Source organism: Oncorhynchus keta, unplaced genomic scaffold, assembly GCF_023373465.1.
Source record: "Oncorhynchus keta strain PuntledgeMale-10-30-2019 unplaced genomic scaffold, Oket_V2 Un_contig_5049_pilon_pilon, whole genome shotgun sequence".
NCBI classification, from domain to species: domain Eukaryota; kingdom Metazoa; phylum Chordata; class Actinopteri; order Salmoniformes; family Salmonidae; genus Oncorhynchus; species Oncorhynchus keta.
In genome coordinates, this window is record NW_026288094.1 from 81,936 (window position 1) to 100,762 (window position 18,827).

Here is an 18,827-nt window from a genome sequence, read left to right on the forward strand (position 1 = left end):
GGACCCTCTACGGCTTGTTCCAGCTGAGCGATCGTGTGATTTGTTCCTCGGGCTCAATTCCATCGTTGAACCTTTGCCAGATGAACTGCAGTGGTGAGTTCAATGTGTTTGACCTGTCGGAAAAACTTGATGTATTAACGTGCTAAAGATGCACAACAGGATCATTGATAGAATAGGTGGATGTTAGATTCAAATGGCTTGTGTGAAAGTGTCAGTTATGCATCTCAAAAATGGCTTGTGTGTGTGACAGTGTCAGTTATTGATCTCTGTTGGGCTTTTTGTTTCTCTCAAGCTTTGATTGACGACGACATAAGTGATGACTTTAACTGTGTGAAGACTATCAAACAGACAATGTGAGTGTTTTGGTTTTGAGGTGAATGTATGCTCTCCAGTTTCCTATTGTGTTAAAATACTGTGTTTCAGCGCAGCAATTCTTATGAACTTTTACATTGTGTTTCTTTCTCTCCATTCAAACAGGGAAAGTGGTCGCGGTCAACAAACAAAGGCTCTAAAGAGAATGTAAGTATGCAAATTAAAGATGTGTATTTTACATTTTATTTCCATCTTATCAACGTAAGTTTATTGGTTCACATTCAATGTTTTTAAATGTTTGAAACATTCTATGAGAGTGTCACTTTAGGATGTCCTTCAGTGAATTTAGGATGTTCTTCCGTGAATTTAGAATGTGCTTTAGTGAATTTAGAATGTCCTTTAGTGAATTTAGAATGTCTTTTCGTGAATTTAGGATGCCCTTTAGTGAATTTAGAATGTCCTTTAGTGAATTTAGAATGTCTTTTCGTTTATTTAGGATGCCCTTTAGTGAATTTAGAATGTCCTTTAGTGAATTTAGAATGTCCTTTAGTGAATTTAGAATGTCCTTTAGTGAATTTAGAATGTCCTTTAGTGAATTTAGAATGTCCTTTAGTGAATGTAGGATGTCCTTTAGTAAATTTAGGATGTCCTTTGGTGAATTTAGAATGTCCTTTAGTGAATTTAGAATGTCCTTTAGTGAATTTAGAATGTCCTTTAGTGAATTTAGAATGTCCTTTAGTGAATTTAGAATGTCCTTTAGTGAATTTAGAATGTCCTTTAGTAAATTTAGAATATCCTTTAGTGAATGTAGAATGTCCTTTAGTGAATGTAGAATGTCCTTTAGTGAATTTAGAATGTCCTTTAGTGAATTTAGAATGTCCTTTAGTGAATTTAGAATGTCCTTTAGTGAATTTAGAATGTCCTTTAGTGAATTTAGAATGTCCTTTAGTGAATGTAGAATGTCCTTTAGTGAATGTAGAATGTCCTTTTAGTGAATTTAGAATGTCCTTTGGTGAATTTAGAATGTCCTTTAGTGAATTTAGAATGTCCTTTAGTGAATTTAGAATGTCTTTTCGTTTATTTAGGATGCCCTTTAGTGAATTTAGAATGTCCTTTAGTGAATGTAGAATGTACTTTAGTACATTTAGAATGTCCTTTAGTGAATGTAGAATGTCCTTTAGTGAATTTAGAATGTCCTTTAGTGAATTTAGAATGTCCTTTAGTGAATGTAGAATGTCCTTTAGTGAATTTAGAATGTCCTTTAGTAAATTTAGGATGTCCTTTGGTGAATTTAGAATGTCCTTTAGTGAATGTAGAATGTCCTTTTAGTGAATTTAGAATGTCCTTTAGTGAATTTAGAATGTCCTTTAGTAAATTTAGGATGTCCTTTGGTGAATTTAGAATGTCCTTTAGTGAATGTAGAATGTCCTTTTAGTGAATTTAGAATGTCCTTTAGTGAATGTAGAATGTCCTTTAGTGAATTTAGAATGCCCTTTCGTTTATTTAGGATGTCCTTTAGTGAATTTAGAATGTCCTTTAGTGAATGTAGAATGCCCTTTAGTGAATTTAGAATGCCTTTTCGTTTATTTAGGATGTCCTTTAGTGAATGTAGAATGCCCTTTAGTGAATTTAGAATGTCCTTTAGTGAATGTAGAATGTCCTTTTAGTGAATTTAGAATGTCCTTTAGTGAATGTAGAATGTCCTTTTAGTGAATTTAGAATGTCCTTTAGTGAATGTAGAATGTCCTTTTAGTGAATGTAGAATGTCCTTTTAGTGAATTTAGAATGTCCTTTAGTGAATGTAGAATGTCCTTTAGTGAATGTAGAATGTCCTTTTAGTGAATGTAGAATGTCCTTTTAGTGAATGTAGAATGCCCTTTAGTGAATTTAGAATGTCCTTTAGTGAATGTAGAATGTCCTTTTAGTGAATTTAGAATGTCCTTTAGTGAATGTAGAATGTCCTTTTAGTGAATGTAGAATGTCCTTTAGTGAATGTAGAATGTCCTTTAGTGAATTTAGAATGCCCTTTCGTTTATTTAGGATGTCCTTTAGTGAATGTAGAATGTCCTTTAGTGAATTTAGAATGCCCTTTCGTTTATTTAGGATGTCCTTTAGTGAATGTAGAATGTCCTTTTAGTGAATTTAGAATGTCCTTTAGTGAATTTAGAATGTCCTTTAGTGAATTTAGAATGCCCTTTCGTTTATTTAGGATGTCCTTTAGTGAATGTAGAATGCCCTTTAGTGAATTTAGAATGTCCTTTAGTGAATTTAGAATGCCCTTTCGTTTATTTAGGATGTCCTTTAGTGAATGTAGAATGTCCTTTAGTGAATTTAGAATGCCCTTTCGTTTATTTAGGATGTCCTTTAGTGAATGTAGAATGTACTTTAGTACATTTAGAATGTCCTTTAGTGAATGTAGAATGTCCTTTAGTGAATTTAGAATGTCCTTTAGTGACTGTAGAATGTCCTTTAGTAAATTTAGGATGTCCTTTGGTGAATTTAGAATGTCCTTTAGTGGATTTAGAATGTCCTTTAGTAAATTTAGGATGTCCTTTAGTGAATGTAGAATGTCCTTTTAGTGAATGTAGAATGCCCTTTCGTTTATTTAGGATGTCCTTTAGTAAATTTAGGATGTCCTTTAGTGAATTTAGAATGCCTTTTCGTTTATTTAGGATGTCCTTTTAGTGAATGTAGAATGCCCTTTAGTGAATTTAGAATGTCCTTTAGTGAATGTAGAATGTCCTTTTAGTGAATTTAGAATGTCCTTTAGTGAATGTAGAATGTCCTTTTAGTGAATTTAGAATGTCCTTTAGTGAATGTAGAATGTCCTTTTAGTGAATGTAGAATGTCCTTTTAGTGAATTTAGAATGTCCTTTAGTGAATGTAGAATGTCCTTTAGTGAATGTAGAATGTCCTTTTAGTGAATGTAGAATGTCCTTTTAGTGAATGTAGAATGCCCTTTAGTGAATTTAGAATGTCCTTTAGTGAATGTAGAATGTCCTTTTAGTGAATGTAGAATGTCCTTTAGTGAATGTAGAATGTCCTTTAGTGAATTTAGAATGCCCTTTCGTTTATTTAGGATGTCCTTTAGTGAATGTAGAATGTCCTTTAGTGAATTTAGAATGCCCTTTCGTTTATTTAGGATGTCCTTTAGTGAATGTAGAATGTCCTTTTAGTGAATTTAGAATGTCCTTTAGTGAATTTAGAATGTCCTTTAGTGAATTTAGAATGCCCTTTCGTTTATTTAGGATGTCCTTTAGTGAATGTAGAATGCCCTTTAGTGAATTTAGAATGTCCTTTAGTGAATTTAGAATGCCCTTTCGTTTATTTAGGATGTCCTTTAGTGAATGTAGAATGTCCTTTAGTGAATTTAGAATGCCCTTTCGTTTATTTAGGATGTCCTTTAGTGAATGTAGAATGTCCTTTTAGTGAATTTAGAATGTCCTTTAGTGAATGTAGAATGTCCTTTAGTGAATTTAGAATGTCCTTTAGTGAATGTAGAATGTCCTTTTAGTGAATTTAGAATGTCCTTTAGTGAATTTAGAATGTCCTTTAGTGAATGTAGAATGTCCTTTAGTGAATTTAGAATGTCCTTTCGTTTATTTAGGATGTCCTTTAGTGAATGTAGAATGTCCTTTTAGTGAATTTAGAATGTCCTTTAGTGAATTTAGAATGTCCTTTAGTGAATTTAGAATGCCCTTTCGTTTATTTAGGATGTCCTTTAGTGAATGTAGAATGCCCTTTAGTGAATTTAGAATGTCCTTTAGTGAATTTAGAATGCCCTTTCGTTTATTTAGGATGTCCTTTAGTGAATGTAGAATGTCCTTTAGTGAATTTAGAATGCCCTTTCGTTTATTTAGGATGTCCTTTAGTGAATGTAGAATGTCCTTTTAGTGAATTTAGAATGTCCTTTAGTGAATTTAGAATGTCCTTTAGTGAATTTAGAATGCCCTTTCGTTTATTTAGGATGTCCTTTAGTATAATGTAGAATGCCCTTTAGTGAATTTAGAATGTCCTTTAGTGAATTTAGAATGCCCTTTCGTCTATTTAGGATGTCCTTTAGTGAATGTAGAATGTCCTTTTAGTGAATTTAGAATGTCCTTTAGTGAATTTAGAATGTCCTTTAGTGAATTTAGAATGCCCTTTCGTTTATTTAGGATGTCCTTTAGTGAATGTAGAATGCCCTTTAGTGAATTTAGAATGTCCTTTAGTGAATTTAGAATGTCCTTTAGTGAATTTAGAATGCCCTTTCGTTTATTTAGGATGTCCTTTTAGTGAATTTAGAATGTCCTTTAGTGAATGTAGAATGTCCTTTAGTGAATTTAGAATGTCCTTTAGTGAATGTAGAATGTCCTTTTAGTGAATTTAGAATGTCCTTTAGTGAATTTAGAATGTCCTTTAGTGAATTTAGAATGTCCTTTTAGTGAATTTCTGCGAGCACCTCTAGGGCTGTAACTGAATATGGACATTTGAATGATCTTGTAGGATCAACCTGCTCTTCCAGAAGGAATGTGTCGCCACGGTGGCATCCAGCTACTTCTCCAAGTGTTGAATCCCCGATGTTAGACGACAATCCCCCCCAATTTCAAAAAGATCCGAAATTGGGCTGCCTGTGTTAATACAGCCAGTGTGTGTAACAATTAGTTCTCATCGGCTTCATGTTCACAAAGTACACCGGAATAGAATGTAGCATGTAGAAAGAATAAAAATGAACATTACATTCATTTGGTTTGTTTCATTATCTGTTGTTGTTGAATTGCAAATAGCAGTTAAAACAAGGAATACCTTTCGATTAAACACTGGGATAAACAGCACATGCACTCTTCAAACAAGCACATGGCCATGGCTAGAATGGATACAGCTTTTGTCCAATTTAAATCAAAAGGTTATCTTTATCATTTGTTTTGCATTTTAGCTTAACCCAAACTCTTTTCCTGTCCTTAAAGTATTTGTTTTTAGCCTGGACACGTTAATGATCCTAACCTGCTATGAAATGTAAAATCTGATTTAAAGCTATATCCTTTTTTGTTGTTGTCAAAATCTCAGCACATGGCACACAGGACCCCAGTCAAGGCAGTCTTCCCACCTGGGTGTTTGGTTTGCTCTTTTATGGGCTAACAGCATAGAGATGGACAGAGGTCACAACAGCATAGAGATGGACAGAGGTCACAACAGCATAGAGATGGACAGAGGTCACAACAGCATAGAGATGGACAGAGGTCACAACAGCATAGAGATGGACAGAGGTCACAACAGCATAGAGATGGACAGAGGTCACAACAGCATAGAGATGGACAGAGGTCACAACAGCATAGAGATGGACAGAGGTCACAACAGCATAGAGATGGACAGAGGTCACAACAGCATAGAGATGGACAGAGGTCACAACAGCATAGAGATGGACAGAGGTCACAACAGCATAGAGATGGACAGAGGTCACAACAGCATAGAGATGGACAGAGGTCACAACAGCATAGAGATGGACAGAGGTCACAACAGCATAGAGATGGACAGAGGTCACAACAGCATAGAGATGGACAGAGGTCACAACAGCATAGAGATGGACAGAGGTCATAACAGCATAGAGATGGACAGAGGTCATAACAGCATAGAGATGGACAGAGGTCATAACAGCATAGAGATGGACAGAGGTCATAACAGCATAGAGATGGACAGAGGTCATAACAGCATAGAGATGGACAGAGGTCACAACAGCATAGAGATGGACAGAGGTCACAACAGCATAGAGATGGACAGAGGTCACAACAGCATAGAGATGGACAGAGGTCACAACAGCATAGAGATGGACAGAGGTCACAACAGCATAGAGATGGACAGAGGTCACAACAGCATAGAGATGGACAGAGGTCACAACAGCATAGAGATGGACAGAGGTCACAACAGCATAGAGATGGACAGAGGTCACAACAGCATAGAGATGGACAGAGGTCACAACAGCATAGAGATGGACAGAGGTCACAACAGCATAGAGATGGACAGAGGTCACAACAGCATAGAGATGGACAGAGGTCACAACAGCATAGAGATGGACAGAGGTCACAACAGCATAGAGATGGACAGAGGTCACAACAGCATAGAGATGGACAGAGGTCATAACAGCATAGAGATGGACAGAGGTCACAACAGCATAGAGATGGACAGAGGTCATAACAGCATAGAGATGGACAGAGGTCATACAGCATAGAGATGGACAGAGGTCACAACAGCATAGAGATGGACAGAGGTCATAACAGCATAGAGATGGACAGAGGTCACAACAGCATAGAGATGGACAGAGGTCATAACAGCATAGAGATGGACAGAGGTCATATCAGCATAGAGATGGACAGAGGTCATAACAGCATAGAGATGGACAGAGGTCACAACAGCATAGAGATGGACAGAGGTCACAACAGCATAGAGATGGACAGAGGTCATAACAGCATAGAGATGGACAGAGGTCATAACAGCATAGAGATGGACAGAGGTCACAACAGCATAGAGATGAACAGAGGTCACAACAGCATAGAGATGGACAGAGGTCATAACAGCATAGAGATCGACAGACATTACCATTGAGGGCTTCCACCATTTGAATGTAATCAACTAGGTGGGACATAACAGCATAGGATGGAGACCTCCTGGTGACCCTGCTGGAGTCATCATGTCCAACCTGGTCATCAGGAGGGTTCAGCCAATCGTGAAGATGAAAATGGACTACTTCCAAAATGGAGATAGCCTCAATGGGTTCTGCCAATCGTTTAACAGATGAAAATGGACTACTTCAAAATGGAGATAGCCTCAATGGCGTTGCCCATGCGTTTAACAGAGGCCATAATGGACTACTTCAAAATGGAGATAGCCTCAATGGCGTTGCCCATGCGTTTAACAGAGGCCATAATGGACTACTTCAAAATGGAGATAGCCTCAATGGCGTTGCCCATGCGTTTAACAGAGGCCATAATTAGATGGATATAAGGTTACGACATCTTTCCATCTCTATGGGTAACAGACAGATTGATGACTGGTACTTAGTGATGTTCCTCTGAAAGGTTCTACCTGTCCAATAGGGAAGCCTCATAAGAACATAGGCCAAATGATTGGTTGAACTAACACATAAGGAGGTGCTGTGGGCAGAGCAAAATGTTATTGGAGACCGAGACGGAAGAGGAAGCCAGACATCCCACTCCCTAATTTCTTTCTGGTTCACATTGGTGTCTTTGGGAGAGTCCCCCACGCCCGATTAAGCAGAACGGAACTGACCATTATTTTCAATGGGAAACGGTCTGAGTGAATTATCTTGATTTATTCATCATCTTTGTTAGAAATACATGAACCACTGGTCTTCTGTATTGCACGTAGAGAATTATAGCGGCCTCAAGATGGATTAAACCCATTTGTGCATGGATATTGCCATTGAAAGCTTCCACCATTTTGAAGTAGTCAACTGGGTGGGACTTCCTATGGGTTAAGGAAGGATCACATGATTCCATCCAGGTCATCAGGATCAGACAATGAATTATAGTCAGCCCATGAGTAATAGTCAACTGGGTGGGACTTCCTATTGGTTAAGGAAGGATCACATGATTCCATCCGGGTCATCAGGATCAGACAATGAATTATAGTCAGCCCATGAGTAATAGTCAACTGGGTGGGACTTCCTATTGGTTAAGGAAGAATCACATGATTCCATCCAGGTCATCAGGATCAGCCAATGAATTATACTGGTGAGGAAACATTCCATAACAGCAGGTGGCAGTAAATCGCCAACCTTGGCCAACCTGTTCCAACAACACCCTCCAGGGGGCAGTGTGCACCCTTTCAGTTTGTTTACCAACTCATAGAAGTAGTAGAAGAAGAAAATGGACAACTTCAAAATGGAGATGGGCTCATGGCGCTACCCAAAGCGCTCCCAGACACCCTAATGGGACAGATGCACAGAGGAGTCCTCTAATCTCTATGGCAGGGGTTCTTAAACTTTTTCAGCCTGGGACCCAAATGAGAAATTCTGTGTTTTCCTGGGACTCAAGCTTATGGAAACATCAGTACATTTAATTTCCCTTGTACCTAAAACAAATACAATATAGACAAATAACGAAATTGAAATTGAAATGAAATTAAATACCCATATAAATAGCTATTCATGTTTATTTCCTCCCATTAAAAACACTCTTACATGTCTGTCTAGGTTGGAACTGTTGCTGCTAAAATACAATAAATAATTGTAATTCTGAATGGGAATAAACTGATTAAAGCAAGATGCTTTTTGAGGCACACACACACACACAGTCCTAATGAAAGGTGTGTGACTGGTTGAAGTTTTTTTTTTTTTAAGTACAACCGAGTTGAGAACCCTGACTCACACAGGTATGTGGTACCAAACTGGACCAGAACATCTACTGCTTTCTACAGTTCCCACCTAGACGTGTTTTCAACAGTCATTTCTACAGTCATTTCTACAGTAAAATGCACAGTAGGTCTGATCATGTATTGTTTTACTGACCATGTATTTTCCCGAGTTCCCAGTTGTTTTGAACGCGACAAATGACTGGCAGCGCTACAGAACGACAGTACTGCAGCCTGAGAGTCGCGGAGGGAAGGAAACTGCCGAAACTCGCGCAGCTGCCAGACTGCGCAGAGAGTTTAATTGCACTTGACCAAATCAATTCCAGTAATTAATCTAAAAATATATTAATTTATATTAATTTACGTCGCGACCCACTACCCATGCTTTAAAGAAAGGCCGCTCTATGGTATCACGTTAAGCGTCACTTTTTCACAGAGATGTTTTGAGGACATCAGGCGGTTTAGGACGCCATCTAGTGGCTGCTTTTAGAAGTGCATGAGCCAAACGAGGCCCAGACGAGGCTCAGTTTGGCACAGACAAGACAGGTCATACAAACTTTGCTGTGGTTCACAAAAAAAAACAATCCTTAATTATGTTGAGGTAAACTGCGCAGTCATGCTGTGCAACTGGGTAAAGTTATTGGGGAGCCTTTGCATGAGGAGTGTAAATGAGGAGGCTACTGAGTAAATTATGATCTGGGGTGTTAGCTAGCTAAACAAACCTTAGTTGGCTAGCAATTAGTTTCTCTAAGTCTATCATGTTAGCCAGCCAACAGTTTAACAAGCCTTTGGTTAAAAAACCAGCCAGCAAAAGATGTTGACCAGTTTGTATCAACCGGTTCTCATGCTGCTCTGAGAACAGACATACATATATATACTGAGTCATTTTGGGGTTGCTGTTCAAGCTAGCAAACATCTTTAGCTTTTTTTAGTACTTGATTACAAATTCTCTTTCAAATGAGAAATTGTATTAGTATAAAATAATAAAATGTTCCCAGTTTTTTGGGGGGGGCATACAATATAGCTCAGTAGTTGTACTATTTATTTCATACTGTCACACCCTGATCTGTTTCACCTGTCTTTGTGTTTGTCTCCACCCCCCCTCCGGGTGTCGCCCATCTTCTCCATTATCCCCTGTGTATTTATACCTGTGTTCTCTGTTTGTCCGTGTCCAGTTCGTTTTGTTAGGTCTTACCAGCATGCTTTCCCGTCTTCCTGTTTCTCAAGTCCTGTTTCCTAGTTTTTCCTGGTTCTGACCTGCCTGCCTGCCGTCCTGTACCTGCCTGACTCTGACCTGATCACGAACCTCCGCCTGTACTCCTCGACCTGTCCTTTACCTGCCCTGTGTTTATAATAAATTATCTGAGAACTGTGCTATCCGCCTCCTGTGTCTGCATCTGGGTCATCCTGAGTCTTGATACATAGTCTTTTTTTTACCATACTAATCACCATGCTGGTCACCATTGTCCAAAACACATTTCGGTATGCTCGTCACCATTGTCCAAAACACATGTTGGTATGCTGGTCACCATTGTCCAAAACACATGTTGGTATGCTGGTCACCATTGTCCAAAACACATTTCGGTATGCTGGTCACCATTGTCCAAAACACATTTCGGTATGCTGGTCACCATTGTCCTAAACACATTTTGGTATGCTGGTCACCATTGTCCAAAACACATGTTGGTATGCTGGTCACCATTGTCCAAAACACATGTCGGTATGCTGGTCACCATTGTCCAAAACACATTTCGGTATGCTGGTCACCATTGTCCAAAACACATTTCGGTATGCTGGTCACCATTGTCCAAAACACATTTCGGTATGCTGGTCACCATTGTCCAAAACACATTTCGGTATGCTGGTCATCATTGTCCTAAACACATTTCGGTATGCTGGTCACCATTGTCCTAAACACATTTCACCATTGTCCAAAACACATGCTGGTCACCATTGTCCAAAACACATTTCGGTATGCTGGTCACCATTGTCCAAAACACATTTCGGTATGCTGGTCACCATTGTCCAAAACACATTTCGGTATGCTGGTCACCATTGTCCAAAACACATTTCGGTATGCTGGTCACCATTGTCCAAAACACATGTTGGTATGCTGGTCACCATTGTCCAAAACACATGTTGGTATGCTGGTCACCATTGTCCAAAACACATGTTGGTATGCTGGTCACCATTGTCCAAAACACATGTTGGTATGCTGGTCACCATTGTCCAAAACACATGTTGGTATGCTGGTCACCATTGTCCAAATCACATGCTGGTCACCATTGTCCAAAACACATGTTGGTATGCTGGTCACCATTGTCCAAAACACATTTCGGTATGCTGGTCACCATTGTCCAAAACACATTTCGGTATGCTGGTCACCATTGTCCTAAACACATTTCGGTATGCTGGTCACCATTGTCCAAAACACATTTCGGTATGCTGGTCACCATTGTCCTAAACACATTTCGGTATGCTGGTCACCATTGTCCAAAACACATTTCGGTATGCTGGTCACCATTGTCCAAAACACATTTCGGTATGCTGGTCACCATTGTCCAAAACACATTTCGGTATGCTGGTCACCATTGTCCAAAACACATTTCGGTATGCTTGTCACCATTGTCCAAAACACATTTTCTGTATGCTGGTCACCAAAGCGAAGGCTGGTAACCAGCAAAAACACAGTGGAGGCTGGTGACCAGTGTCTAAAACACAGCAAAGGCTGGTGACCAGTGCTTAAAACACAGTGGGTGCTGGTGACCAGTGCCTAAAACACAGTGAGTGCTGGTGACCAGTGCCTAAAACACAGTGAGTGCTGGTGACCAGTGTCTAAAACACAGTGAGTGCTGGTGACCAGTGTCTAAAACACAGTGAGTGCTGGTGACCAGTGTCTAAAACACAGTGAGTGCTGGTGACCAGTGTCTAAAACACAGTGAGTGCTGGTGACCAGTGCCTAAAACACAGTGAGTGCTGGTGACCAGTGCCTAAAACACAGTGAGTGCTGGTGACCAGTGCCTAAAACACAGTGAGTGCTGGTGACCAGTGTCTAAAACACAGTGAGTGCTGGTGACCAGTGCCTAAAACACAGTGAGTGCTGGTGACCAGTGCCTAAAACACAGTGAGTGCTGGTGACCAGTGTCTGAAACACAGTGAGTGCTGGTGACCAGTGCCTAAAACACAGTGAGTGCTGGTGACCAGTGTCTAAAACACAGTGAGTGCTGGTGACCAGTGCCTAAAACACAGTGAGTGCTGGTGACCAGTGCCTGAAACACAGTGAGTGCTGGTGACCAGTGTCTAAAACACAGTGAGTGCTGGTGACCAGTGCCTAAAACACAGTGAGTGCTGGTGACCAGTGCCTAAAACACAGTGAGTGCTGACCAGGTGACCAGTGTCTAAAACACAGTGAGTGCTGGTGACCAGTGTCTAAAACACAGTGAGTGCTGGTGACCAGTGCCTAAAACACAGTGAGTGCTGGTGACCAGTGTCTAAAACACAGTGAGTGCTGGTGACCAGTGTCTAAAACACAGTGAGTGCTGGTGACCAGTGTCTAAAACACAGTGAGTGCTGGTGACCAGTGTCTGAAACACAGTGAGTGCTGGTGACCAGTGTCTAAAACACAGTGAGTGCTGGTGACCAGTGTCTGAAACACAGTGAGTGCTGGTGACCAGTGTCTAAAACACAGTGAGTGCTGGTGACCAGTGTCTAAAACACAGTGAGTGCTGGTGACCAGTGTCTAAAACACAGTGAGTGCTGGTGACCAGTGCCTAAAACACAGTGAGTGCTGGTGACCAGTGTCTAAAACACAGTGAGTGCTGGTGACCAGTGTCTAAAACACAGTGAGTGCTGGTGACCAGTGCCTAAAACACAGTGAGTGCTGGTGACCAGTGCCTAAAACACAGTGAGTGCTGGTGACCAGTGTCTAAAACACAGTGAGTGCTGGTGACCAGTGTCTAAAACACAGTGAGTGCTGGTGACCAGTGTCTAAAACACAGTGAGTGCTGGTGACCAGTGTCTAAAACACAGTGAGTGCTGGTGACCAGTGTCTAAAACACAGTGAGTGCTGGTGACCAGTGCCTAAAACACAGTGAGTGCTGGTGACCAGTGTCTAAAACACAGTGAGTGCTGGTGACCAGTGTCTAAAACACAGTGAGTGCTGGTGACCAGTGCCTAAAACACAGTGAGTGCTGGTGACCAGTGTCTAAAACACAGTGAGTGCTGGTGACCAGTGCCTAAAACACAGTGAGTGCTGGTGACCAGCCTAAATTTTTCACAGTGAGTGCTGGTGATGCCAGTGACCAGTGCCTGAAAACACATGAGTGCTGGTGACCAGTGCCAAAACAGTGAGTGCTGGTGACCAGTGAAACACAGTGAGGTCTGGTCAGGACCAGTGTCTAAAACACAGTGGTGCTGGTGACCAGTTCTAAAACACAGTGAGTGCTGGTGACCAGTCCCTGCACACCTCCCACAGTGAGTGCGCCCAGCAGTGAGTGCTTTCTGTCCGATTCCAGTGCCTAAAACCCTTCTAAAACACAGTGAGTGCTGGTGACCAGTGTCTGAAACACAGTGAGTGCTGGTGACCAGTGCCCAGTGAGTGCTGGTGACCGTGTTAAAACCAGTGAGTCTACCACAAGGACAGTGAGTGCTGGTGACCAGTGCCTAAAACACAGTGAGTGCTGGTGACCAGTGTCTACCACACAGTGAGTGCTGGTGACCCTCTCCCTAAAACACAGTGAGTGCTGGTGACCAGTGCCTGGCACAGTGAGTGCTGGTGACCAGTGTCTAAAACACAGTGAGTGCTGGTGACCAGTCTCCCTGAAACCCAGTGCCCAGTGCTGGTGACCCCCTAAACCACAGTGAGGACTGGTCCCTCTCCCTGCACACCTCCCTGCGCCCAGCCTGGCATTTTCAGTCCGATTCCACCCCTTCTACCACCCACAAGCAACTGGTCCCTCTCCCTGCACACCTCCCTGCGCCCAGCTCCCCATCAGTGTCCGATTCCCCCTTCTACCACAAGGACTGGTCCCTCTCCCTGCACACCTCCCTGCGCCCAGCTGGCTTTCTGTCCGATTCCACCCCTTCTACCACAAGGACTGGTCCCTCTCCCTGCACACCTCCCTGCGCCCAGCTGGCTTTCTGTCCGATTCCACCCCTTCTACCACAAGAACTGGTCCCTCCCTGCACACCTCCCTGCGCCCAGCTGGCTTTCTGTCCGATTCCACCCCTTCTACCACATGAGGACTGGTCCCTCTCCCTGCACACCTCCCAGCGCCCAGCTGGCTTTCTGTCCGATTCCCCCTTCTACCACAAGGACTGGTCCCTCTCCCTGCACACCTCCCAGGCCCAGCTGGCTTTCTGTCCGATTCCCCCTTCTACCACAAGAACTGGTCCCTCTCCCTGCACACCTCCCTGCGCCCAGCTGGCTTTCTGTCCGATTCCCCCCTTCTACCACAAGAACTGGTCCCTCTCCCTGCACACCTCCCATGCCCAGCTGGCTTTCTGTCCGATTCCCCCCCTTCTACCACAAGAACTGGTCCCTCTCCCTGCACACCTCCCAGGCCCAGCTGGCTTTCTGTCCGATTCCCCCTTCTACCACAAGAACTGGTCCCTCTCCCTGCACACCTCCCAGGCCCAGCTGGCTTTCTGTCCGATTCCCCCCCTTCTACCACATGAACTGGTCCCTCTCCCTGCACCCCTCCCTGCGCCCAGCTGGCTTTCTGTCCGATTCCCCCCCTTCTACCACAGAACTGGTCCCTCTCCCTGCACACCTCCCAGCGCCCAGCTGGCTTTCTGTCCGATTCTCCCCTTCTACCACAGAACTGGTCCCTCTCCCTGCACACCTCCCTGCGCCCAGCTGGCTTTCTGTCCGATTCCCCCTTCTACCACAAGGACTGGTCCCTCTCCCTGCACACCTCCCAGCGCCCAGCTGGCTTTCTGTCCGATTCCCCCCTTCTACCACATTAACTGGTCCCTCTCCCTGCACACCTCCCAGGCCCAGCTGGCTTTCTGTCCGATTCCCCCCTTCTACCACAAGAACTGGTCCCTCTCCCTGCACACCTCCCAGGCCCAGCTGGCTTTCTGTCCGATTCCCCCCTTCTACCACAAGAACTGGTCCCTCTCCCTGCACACCTCCCATGCCCAGCTGGCTTTCTGTCCGATTCCCCCCTTCTACCACAAGAACTGGTCCCTCTCCCTGCACACCTCCCAGGCCCAGCTGGCTTTCTGTCCGATTCCCCCCTTCTACCACAAGAACTGGTCCCTCTCCCTGCACACCTCCCAGGCCCAGCTGGCTTTCTGTCCGATTCCCCCTTCTACCACAAGAACTGGTCCCTCTCCCTGCACAAACCTCCCAGGCCCAGCTGGCTTTCTGTCCGATTCCCCCCTTGTACCACATGAACTGGTCCCTCTCCCTGCACACCTCCCATGCCCAGCTGGCTTTCTGTCCGATTCCCCCCCTTCTACCACAAGGACTGGTCCCTCTCCCTGCACACCTCCCTGGCCCAGCTGGCTTTCTGTCCGATTCCCCCCTTCTACCACAAGAACTGGTCCCTCTCCCTGCGCACCTCCCTGCGCAAAGCTGGCTTTCTGTTCGATTCCCCCCCTTCTACCACAAGGACTGGTCCCAAACCGAACCGCAGTCCCCAGCAATTTTGTGCCCTACAGGCAAATGGGGAAAAATAAGTTCAGAAATAGGTTAAATCACCAGAGATTCTCGCGTGGCCACATTAGGTTATCTGTATTACTGGGCTATATCAGCCAATATGGTAGATGAATAGTATTTTGAAGAGAGCAAAGTTGGGGAGACTTTCTCTTGAGCTATTTTTATAGCCTACCTTTTAAGAGTGTCACCAACTGGCGCGCATCGCCCTCGTTCTATGATGTTTGCAAACAGAGAAAGGGGTGTGTAGTCTACTCTGTAGCCAGCTCTATTCAATTCAGACGACACTCACACCTGATATCGCAGATAGGACTAGTGAACTTTAATCAGCTAGAAGAAAAATGACGTGTTGCATATAGGATATAGGAGGACGATTTGCAGGAAGATAAAAAATAAATGGGTCATCAGTTCTTATTGATTATTAAAAGGCACAAAGCTCACCACAGTAGTCTAACCTATGTGCACGTTGTGCCTTCTTCCTTTTCAATGATGATATATATTTGGGACTTTGACTCACGTTGTTTGATCGCCCTCCACATCTTTCCATGATCAATATTTATTTACAGACACTGTAGTAAAACTACAGTCGAATCATATTTAAGTTAATTCCATATTCAAGTTAACTGCCACGCGATTCTCCGCCCATGTATGCAGCCTACTCTATTTCAATGAGACCGCACGTCCTACTAGGAGAGGAGAGGTCGGCTACCGAAGTTGAAACAAGCGAATTCTGAGCGTGTGAATAATGCGACAAACACATGCGATTTTAATACCATATGTACGCTAACGGACACTAAGCAGAAAGATCACCTTTCCAAATAATATGCGCGACAACAAAACTATTTCCGTCCCAAAGTAGTCTGTCTGACCGCCCCGCTCCCGCCCGCAGCATGAAAAATGCAGACCGTGTCACAATGATCTCTGTCAGGACCCGCAGGTCTGGCGGGGCGTCCCGCTCAACTTCCACAGTCCAGTTAAATGGTGTAAGGACTTGAATAGCGGGATCTTCCAATATGAGACACATGTGGGTTACAATAGACGCACACGCACGCACGCACGCACGCACGCACGCACGCACGCACGCACGCACACACACACACACACACACACACACACACACACACACACACACACACACACACACACACACACACACACACACACACACACACACACACACAGGTTGGTTCTCTATCTGAGAGAAGGACTGAAGTCTGTCTGTATTGATCTCACCAGGGCCTCTTAATCTTCTCCCTGTGCTGCCTGCAGGCTTCTGCATTGATTAGTCAACACAGGGTGCCAGTGAGGGACCATCCATCACCATATTAGGAGGAGGAGGAGGAGAGAGATGCAGAAACAGAGTTTCTCTCCCACTCTCTCTGTCTGAATCATCACAGGAAAGGAGAAATCATTCAGTCTGGGGAGCAGAAATAGCAACAAAACAAACCATTGGCAGAGGAGAGGAAATGCTTCTGATTCAACTATTCTAAACCTGATTTTCAGGGAAATGGGTCGGTTCCATGCTTCTTCAGTACATCATGTATATGCAATGCTGTGTTTGAGGCCAGTAATTCTATGGAATCTATTTCAGTTCTATGGAATCTATTTCAGTTCTATGGAATCTATTTCAGTTCTATGGAATCTATTTAAATTCTATGGAATCTATTTCAGTTCTATGGAATCTATTTCAATTCTATGGAATCTATTTAAATTCTATGGAATCTATTTCAGTTCTATGGAATCTATTTCAGTTCTATGGAATCTATTTCAGTTCTATGGAATCTATTTCAATTCTATGGAATCTATTTCAGTTCTATGGAATCTATTTCAATTCTATGGAATCTAAGTTCTATGGAATCTATTTCAATTCTATGGAATCTATTTAAATTATATGGAATCTATTTCAGTTCTATGGAATCTATTTCAGTTCTATGGAACTATTTCAATTCTATGGAATCTATTTCAGTTCTATGGAATCTATTTCAATTCTATGAATCTATTTCAATTCTATGGAATCTATTTCAGTTCTATGGAATCTGTGTTCTATGGAATCTATTTCAGGCCTATTTAATTCTATGGAATCTATTTCAGTTCTATGGAATCTATTTCAGTTCTATGGAATCTATTTCATTTCATTGAAATCTTCTATGGAATCTATTTCAATTCTATGGAATCTATTTCAATTCTATGAATCTATTAAATTTCTATGGAATCTATTTCAGTTCTATGGAATCTATTTAAATTCTATGGAATCTATTTCAGTTCTATGGAATCTATTTCAGTTCTATGGAATCTATTTAAATTCTATGGAATCTATTTCAATTCTATGGAATCTATTTCAGTTCTATGGAATCTATGTCAGTTCTCTGCCAGCAGCACACTATCCTGCATCCCACTGCTGGCTTGCAGCTATGCAGGGTTTGTCCTGGTCAGTCCACGGATGGGGGAGACCAGATGCTGCTGGAAGAGAGGCACTCTTTCCTCTGGTCTAAAAGAAAATAAATATCCCAGGGCAGTGATTCGGGACATTGCCCTGTGTAGGGTGCTGCCATTCGGATGGGATGTTAAACGGGTATCCTGACTCTGTGGTCACTAAAGATCCCGTGGTACTTATCATAAGAGTAGTGGTGTTAACCCCGGTGTCCTGGCTCAATTCCTAATTTGACCCTCATCACCTAATCATCCCCAGCTTCCAATTGCCTAATATATCTCCTCTCCCATGTAACTAATCCCCAGGTTGTTGCTGTAAACGAGAATATGTTCTCAGTCATTTTACCTGGAAAAATAAGGAATAAATAAATACAAATTCAATGGAATCTATTTCAATTCTATGGAATCTATTTCAATTCTATGGAATCTATTTCAATTCTATGGAATCTATTTCTCAGAGTGGCAGTCTCTCTAGGTACTGATACAGTTACTGTGTTGTAAAAACCTTGTCCTTGTCACCGTGTTGCAATAAGGAGTTTGAGGTCGCTAGCTGGTCTATTATAAATAGTTTCTGGATCTTCCTGGTACAGTGTGTTATTATAATGTGGTTGACAGAGATGTCCTCGGGAGAATTCTTCCCATTCATTTCTACAGAGACAAAATGCTGAATGATGACAGGTGTAGAGATATGTGACACTGATAGTGTTGTCTGTCACAACATTCTCTAGATGTTTAACTCCTTAGTACGAGAGAGAGAGATGAAGGGTGAGAGAGAGAGAGAGAGAGAGAGAGAGAGAGAGAGAGAGACCAGAGATCACCAGAGAGGAGAGAGAGAGAGAGAGAGATGAGAGAGACAGATGAGAAAAGAGAGAGAGGGAGAGTCTGAGATCATGACAGAGAAAGGAGAAGAGAGATTCAGTGAGAGAGAGAGCAGAAAGAGAGATGAACAAAACAATGATGATTGGTGAGAAGAGAGAAGAGAGAGATGAAGGGTGAGATTCTAAGAGATGCTGGGAGAGAGAGAGAGAGAGAGGAGAGAGAGAGAGCTTCTTCAGTACATCATGAGAGATGAAGGGTG

General features: G+C 42.7%; 2 long non-coding RNA genes across 8 annotated transcripts; both read left to right on the forward strand.

The window, feature by feature from the left end:
* Positions 1–5,781: 5,781 nt before the first annotated feature.
* On the forward strand, positions 5,782–6,923 carry LOC127925090 (uncharacterized). Of its 7 annotated transcripts, XR_008119710.1 has the most exons (4): positions 5,889–6,071; positions 6,584–6,691; positions 6,746–6,772; positions 6,827–6,923. It is a non-coding gene; the product is annotated as an uncharacterized LOC127925090 (long non-coding RNA). The 7 variants fall into 7 exon arrangements; XR_008119708.1 differs by lacking the exons at positions 5,889–6,071; positions 6,827–6,923 and adding an exon at positions 5,782–5,855 and having other exon boundaries at positions 6,746–6,820; XR_008119709.1 differs by lacking the exon at positions 6,827–6,923 and having other exon boundaries at positions 5,880–6,017; positions 6,557–6,691; positions 6,746–6,820.
* Positions 6,924–7,084: 161 nt separating this feature from the next.
* Positions 7,085–10,032, forward strand: LOC127925086 (uncharacterized). Its single transcript, XR_008119702.1, has 2 exons — positions 7,085–7,909; positions 8,010–10,032. It is a non-coding gene; the product is annotated as an uncharacterized LOC127925086 (long non-coding RNA).
* The last annotated feature ends 8,795 nt before the right edge of the window (positions 10,033–18,827 follow it).